The sequence below is a fragment of the Amphiprion ocellaris genome, chromosome 19 (assembly GCF_022539595.1).
Source record: "Amphiprion ocellaris isolate individual 3 ecotype Okinawa chromosome 19, ASM2253959v1, whole genome shotgun sequence".
Lineage (NCBI taxonomy): Eukaryota > Metazoa > Chordata > Actinopteri > Pomacentridae > Amphiprion > Amphiprion ocellaris.
In genome coordinates, this window is record NC_072784.1 from 8695183 (window position 1) to 8701948 (window position 6766).

Sequence of the window (6766 nt, forward strand, 5' to 3'; positions counted from 1 at the left end):
AGCCATCGTTGAACCAAAACAAGAACAGATTCTGCAGCTTCTTTCTCGCCTCAAATGCTTTCAGAAATACTTTCTGCTGAAGTGTTTGTGTGATAAAAGAGAAAATTTGCAGCCGAGCCGCCATATCGGTCCGATGCTTATACCGGACTGAAGCTAAAGCGCTGTCATGTGAAAAGCTAGTGGCCCACTACAGCGCGTCCTGTGAATCTTCTTTGTGAGTGGCAAACAGATTTTAGGTTCATTACCGCCACCTACTGGGCTGGAGTGTGCGTCAGTATTACTGGTGTGCCAGAAATGGGAACTGAAAAAGGTGCAATTAAATGTGTTACTTTTTTTGTCTGCATTGTCTCTGTTTGCTTAAGTAGACCTATGTATTCTCTGTACACACTCAGTTGCCAGGTGATTTACACTGATCTAAATTTAATGTAGTCTAACACAGCAGCTCTGCACTAAATCTTAGCTTCACCAAGTTTGAATACATCTGTTCAATAACTGAGCTCATTCAGAGAGCTGTTGATTCAACTGTGTGTACATTCTGGAGGCTACAGTTAAATTGTATTGCATTGTATTGAAATGAGCTTCTTTCATTTTGATCACCTTACTTCAGACAGAAGTGCTTGGCTAAATAATAAAAATACACAACTCCACAGTAAACGCGCTGAAAAAGCCGCCTACACAGCTAAAGGTTAGACATTTAGTTGCAGTGGTTCAGGTAAGGGAGTGCATTATGTTAATGAGGATCCCCAAAAGTACAAATACGTACACATGAACAATTTACAAATATTTTTTATATGTGAGAAAAAGTCTAAAAGAGGCCAACCATGCACTCTCTGTTCTCATTCTAAAAGACCACTCAACTATTAGTATATAATCATTAGTGCCTACCAAGTGTGTATGTGTGGTAGAGGTGATGGTACTGCTGATGGTGATGGTCTCTCTGCTTTCTGAATCCTCGAGAAACAGCCTAATCATGAGCTGCTGCTGCTGCTGCTTTCAGCCTGATTGGCTGTGATTACTACTGACTGGGCAAGTACTTTAAGTCTGTGTCTTTTGCACAGTTTCCAAGTTGAGGAAAATATCCTTCACTGCACACCTTTCACCAGTGGTCTTTTATACGTCTGCCAAATAAGTTTTTTCATTGCCAACTGTCGGTAAAGCAGGATTTTGCGAAACCAGCCAGGCCGATTTTTATTCAACTTGGCAGAAAGGTGGAGCACAGGCAAACAAGAATTCACTCAGTTCTATTGTGACGTGGACCATCAGCTTTGGTGGAGGTCTGCGATGTCAGAGGCCCTTTCCAGCTTCAATCCCTCTGTTGTTGGAATTGTTTTTTTTTTCTTTCCACTCTTTCTTTCAAGCTTGCATTTCTCCTAGGAGATGTGTTTTTGGTGAGACAAATGTACATAGTAGGGCAAAAATGGGTCAAAATAGACCTCCAGTTATTCTCAATGGAATTTCATTGGAAAAACTCCCAGTCACCATTTGTAACTCATAAATCTAATGCACTTCACTCTGTCAGTAGCCATATGAACATGGCCATGCATTTTGTATTTTTATAAATATGACTATTCTACAATCTACAAATAAATAGCTACACAAAATACAAATAATAGAATAAAAGGGAACTTTCCTTCTGCTACATTTTTACTAAACTTTTTCACAGGACATACATCTTCCATGCTGTTTTAAATACAAGAAATGGTTTGGGGTCCATGAGGTGTTTGGTTATAGGCGGCCATGTTGATTTTTTTTGGCCTGAAAACAGCAAAAAAATGTCAACTATGTTACAAAAAGTCCCATAATTATATACTGGCCCAAACTGTATAAGTGTGATTTCTTTAAAAAGCAACATTCCTAACAGTTATCCTCCAGCTCCAGTCCCAGTTCATACTCACAGATGCCCTTGACTCTGGCTGCTAACAGACTGTAGCAGAACAAGGGTTTGTTATAAACCTTTGAAATTAGTGTTTTTTGAAAAATATTGCAAGAGAGCGACCACTCAATTGATTTGGAGGTCAGGAAGGAAAAGTGTAGAACAAAGAATACACAAAATCTTATTTTGACATGTCAATAGAGATTGGAGGATGAGAGAAGAAATTTGCTTGATTCATCTGCAAAAATACACAAAATGTTGTCCTTGTGAAGATCTTTAAAAGATTAAAATATTTTATCATGCCAAACAGTAAAAGCAGGGTCTGTAAATGTAGGCTGAAACAAACAATTCCTAATGTGGATGTTGACACGAATTTGAAATGTCTCCTGAATTGATGTTGTTGTAGTCATTGTGAGTCTTGGTTGGACTGATGGGATGCATCGCAAAGGGGTTCAACTGGTGGGCCTACTTTTTCAGTGGTTGCATTGAGTCTACCACAGTCGTCTTTGTCTGTCAGAAACAGATACATTGAACAGGCTTCTTGCAGTACAAGAAAATGCATGAAGTATAGCAGCCCATGTCAGCATGCAGGAGCAGAACAGGACCACAGCAGGTAAACCCTAGGTTACCCATCTGTCTGTCATTTACAAAGACATTCCAAATCATATTCACCCATGTAACGACAAAGAGAGCATGTACTCAGAAATTCAGCTCTACCACGCTAAAACAGCATCATCCCACATCTGTATGTTTTCTTTTCAAACTGGAGAAATGTGTTGTTTGCTTAAATATTATAAAAGGAGACCCAGAATCATGTCACTGTTAAAAAGCTCAATCCATTGAAGCTACAGGAGCATTCGTACTTATTCTCCATCGCGGTTATTCACAGTTATTAAATGAATTGAATGGAAAGTGAATTTGTACCAGCTTTGCTTCTCACAGGGGACCCCTCTCCTTTTAGAGCTCCCTTCGTTTTCCCATTTTTTTGAGACGACTGACTGCTGTGTTTCTCACAGAGCTGGGAACTAAGGCGGCTGTTGAGTCATTAGGTGATGAACACTCAGCTGGAGCAGAAACGCAATACGGCTTTCTGCCGTTGCATAGCAGCAGGGAGATCGTCTGTAAACATTGGGTCTTTGAGCAGTAATGACAGTGACAATTGTTGCTGAAGTCTCTTCTGGCATACTGCTATTTTCTGCATGCTCCAGGCAAGCTGTTGAGTAGAAAATGTCACTGTAGAGGATGAGGTCAAGGATGCATTGAATGTCATTAAAGTGTCTGTTTGTTCCTGTAGACAACTGTGGTATTGAAAGAAAAAAAATCTCAGTGGCCAGAAATAATAAAAGATCTTACATGGACTGCAAAAAGATAACATGGAATTTTTTTATCCAGCCATTTCAAAGTCTACAGAAGAGGACAGCAGATGTAGATTTTGTTTTTATTGGTATTATATTAGTTAAGCAGGGCAGCAAAGAGGGAAACCAGCATATTCAATAAAATATTTAGCTTAAGTAGCTTATACACTGCCACCTGGATTTAACTGAGCAAAAAGGTAAGAGCCTTCCATTGGATAGTTACTGCAGTGATGAATATGTTTCAGCTGCAACAACTTATTTAACTCTAGCTGATGCAGTGAGGAGCTTCTCATTTCTTAAACAACCATGTTGGAAGACATATCCTGTGGTCATGGAAAGGATGTTAATCTGTCTCAGAAGGGTCTAATTATTGGCCTGCATCAAGCAAAGAAAACAACTAAGGAGATTTCTGAAACTGCTAAAATCAGTTTAAGAACCGTCCAACGCATTATTAAAGCCTGAAGGATAGTGGAGAACCATCATCTTTGAGGAAGAAATGTGGTCGGTCATGAGGTCTGATGAGTCCAGATTTACCCTGTTCCAAAGTGATGGGGGCATCAGGGTAAGAAGAGAGGCGGATGAAGTGATGAACTCATCATGTCTAGTGTCTACCAGCCTGTGGGGGTTAGAGTTATGATCTGGGGTTGGTCAGGTTCACCAACATTATGTTCCCAAAGAATGAGGTCAGCTGACTACCTGAAGATACTGAATGACCAGGTCTTTCCATCAATGGAGTTTTTCTTCCCTGATGTTCATGGACATGTTCCAAGATGACGATGCCAGGATTCATGGGGCTCACATTGAGAATGAGTGGATCAGGGAGCATGAGATGGATTGTCCTCCACAGAGTCCAGACCTCAGCCCCATTGAGAATCTTTGGGATGTTCTGGAGAAAACTTTGCTCATTGGTTCGACTCTCCCATCATCAATATAAGATCTTGGTAGAAAATGAATGCATCTCTGGACAGAAATAAATGCTGTGACATTGCAGAAGCTTATCGAAATGATGCCACAGTAAATACTCAAAGCTAAAGGCAGTCCAACAAAATATTAGAGTGTGCAGCTTTTTTTTGGCCGTGCACTGAAAACATGAAAACAGCAGGACAGCTGACGAACTTCATGACAACGCAATGGCAGTAGATGATGTTTGCTTCGGCTTCAACGGCATTAAAGTACAAATTTCATCTCTTAACCTTACTGCAGCAGTGGTGAAATAAAGGTTATGAACAACATGTGTCACTAGGGTTATAGTGTTTTGGACTTTGTAATCACTTTAAAACAGAGATGATATATTTTAGACAATGTACAGTTAGATAACACTGAAATGTCTGCAAATAAAGGTTTCTTTACTTTCTTTAAAATTCTTTTTGCAGTGCATTATTTGTTAGTTGAAAGGGGAGGCTGGAACCACAGATTTTCTTGTTTTTACTGTCACATTATCTCTGCAGATTCTGTTCTGTCCATGTCAGGCTGTCATGTCCACTTGTTGCAGTACCTCTCCACACCTGCCCCTTATTCCATTATTACTCAGTCAGATCATCTATAATGAAATTGCAAGGGAATAATAGAAAGAACTGTATTTCCCTGTGAGTTCTGAGGTCAATCAGAAACACAAATACATACAAACAGTAAGTCCATCAATGTGTTCGAGCTAATATCTGTACTGTTGGTGCATTTGAGGTTGGGTAAATCAACATGAGGCACACGGTGACACTGTTAAATGTTCTCAAAATATGTAAGGCATAAATCTGCTTTGTATTCTGACTAAACACAGCAGTCCTAATCTCAAAACCTGGCTGCCAGTGTTTATGACTCCTGCCTTCTCATTTTTGCCTACCTGCCTGATCTCTGTGTGCCTGTCTTCAACGATTGCTTCCTTGTTAGCAACCACTGCTCTGAACTTGACCAAGGAGACTTCGTCATCCTCTACTTACTCTGCATACACATTCTCACATCTGGCTTCAGAAATATCATATTTGACGTGCTGTGGTGTCACATTCACAGGACTGCAACAGATCACTTGTCATGAAAAAGTTGTTTTAAGTGTTTGACCATCATGCACTATTGTCATTCTGAGTGAAGGCAGTCTTGAGCAGCAAAGTTGCTCTCGTGGGAAATGCGTTCTTTATTTAGAGAAATTCTAGCTCTAATAATATCCCAGGTATCATCTTCATGCTCTTATCTGTGGAAAGGGATTATATCAAGGCACTGCAATGAATGTGACAGTGACATTATGATATTTTAAGGATGAAACGTGGAGCTTTTTGAAAGCACCTTCATGGATTCATTATCTACAGAGAATGATGCTGCGTTCCAGACAGAGCTGAGAGCTCAGTGATTAAAAATTATTTCTGCAGGGGCAAAATAAGTCACATTTCACAGTGGGCATTAGGTGTCAGAGAGAACACACTGACCTGAGAGAGAGGAACATCAGTCACAACACACATCTTGGCATCTAGCTTATGCTCATCCACAGTTATGTAAAATGCAATGAAATAAAAGGGCAATCACATGCATCACATAGGCACATCTAACAGGAGAAATGCTGTATAAGGCCCTGCAGTAAAAGGACAGTCAGATTTAACAAAGCAAGTAGGTTTTACATTCTGTTAAGAATCCTAGGAAATCATTATGTAAATAAGATGAGGAAAAACTAATCACAGACAGAATGTGCAAAGCATCAACAGAGGTTACAAGGGCTGTAATTCTGTCTCAATACCATGGCAACTCCTGCAACGTTGCTGGTGCCAAACTGTAATGGCCCTGTTGGTTTCTGGATCCTTTGGAGAGGACACTCCAGTTTCGCCTTGGCATGGACACAACACGGGGAGCAACAGTTATTGGTCATAAGCCATCGCTCGATGGGCATGGGCATGGACCGCGGCGCCAGGAGTCGCTCCCGACGGTTGGAGAGACTCTCGGATCTCAAGTTGGGTAGTTCCCAGCCAGTAGAGTGCCATCTCGCCACAGTTTGCCATCTCTACTGGGTGCATGGGATTAGGAACTATCCAAAAAAGCAGAGCGCAACCTTCGCACCAAGCAACTACAAAAGTGCAACAACACTAACCGACCAGGGACCACACACAAATGCAACTTTTTCGACTTTTTACGTCGTTCCCACATCGGTCTCCTTAACCACAAGCGACGCTGCAACAGCCGAACAAACAGAACAACCAGGATGTACACCCATGATCAACCCTGATCAATGGAGGCCTACTAATTCAGTTTTACTAGAGTATGGTTGCATGCTTCTATGTATGAAAAACACATTATTTTTCTAATACTGTACTCTGCTGCAGCACATCTTCTGTCCCTCTTTCTGAAACACTCTGTTTAAGCTCTTGTCTTTTAAAGGCCCCACTCCTAAAAATCCCAAGTATGCTCTGATTGGTTAGCTGGCTCAGAAAAAATGAGGTAAAAGAATGCTGTCCACATAGCTTAACACAATTTTCTATGATTTATTTGTACATGGCTGTCTGAGAGCTATTAGCTGGTAACAAAACTTGTATTTGGTTGAACCACAGTTGGATCAAGAACA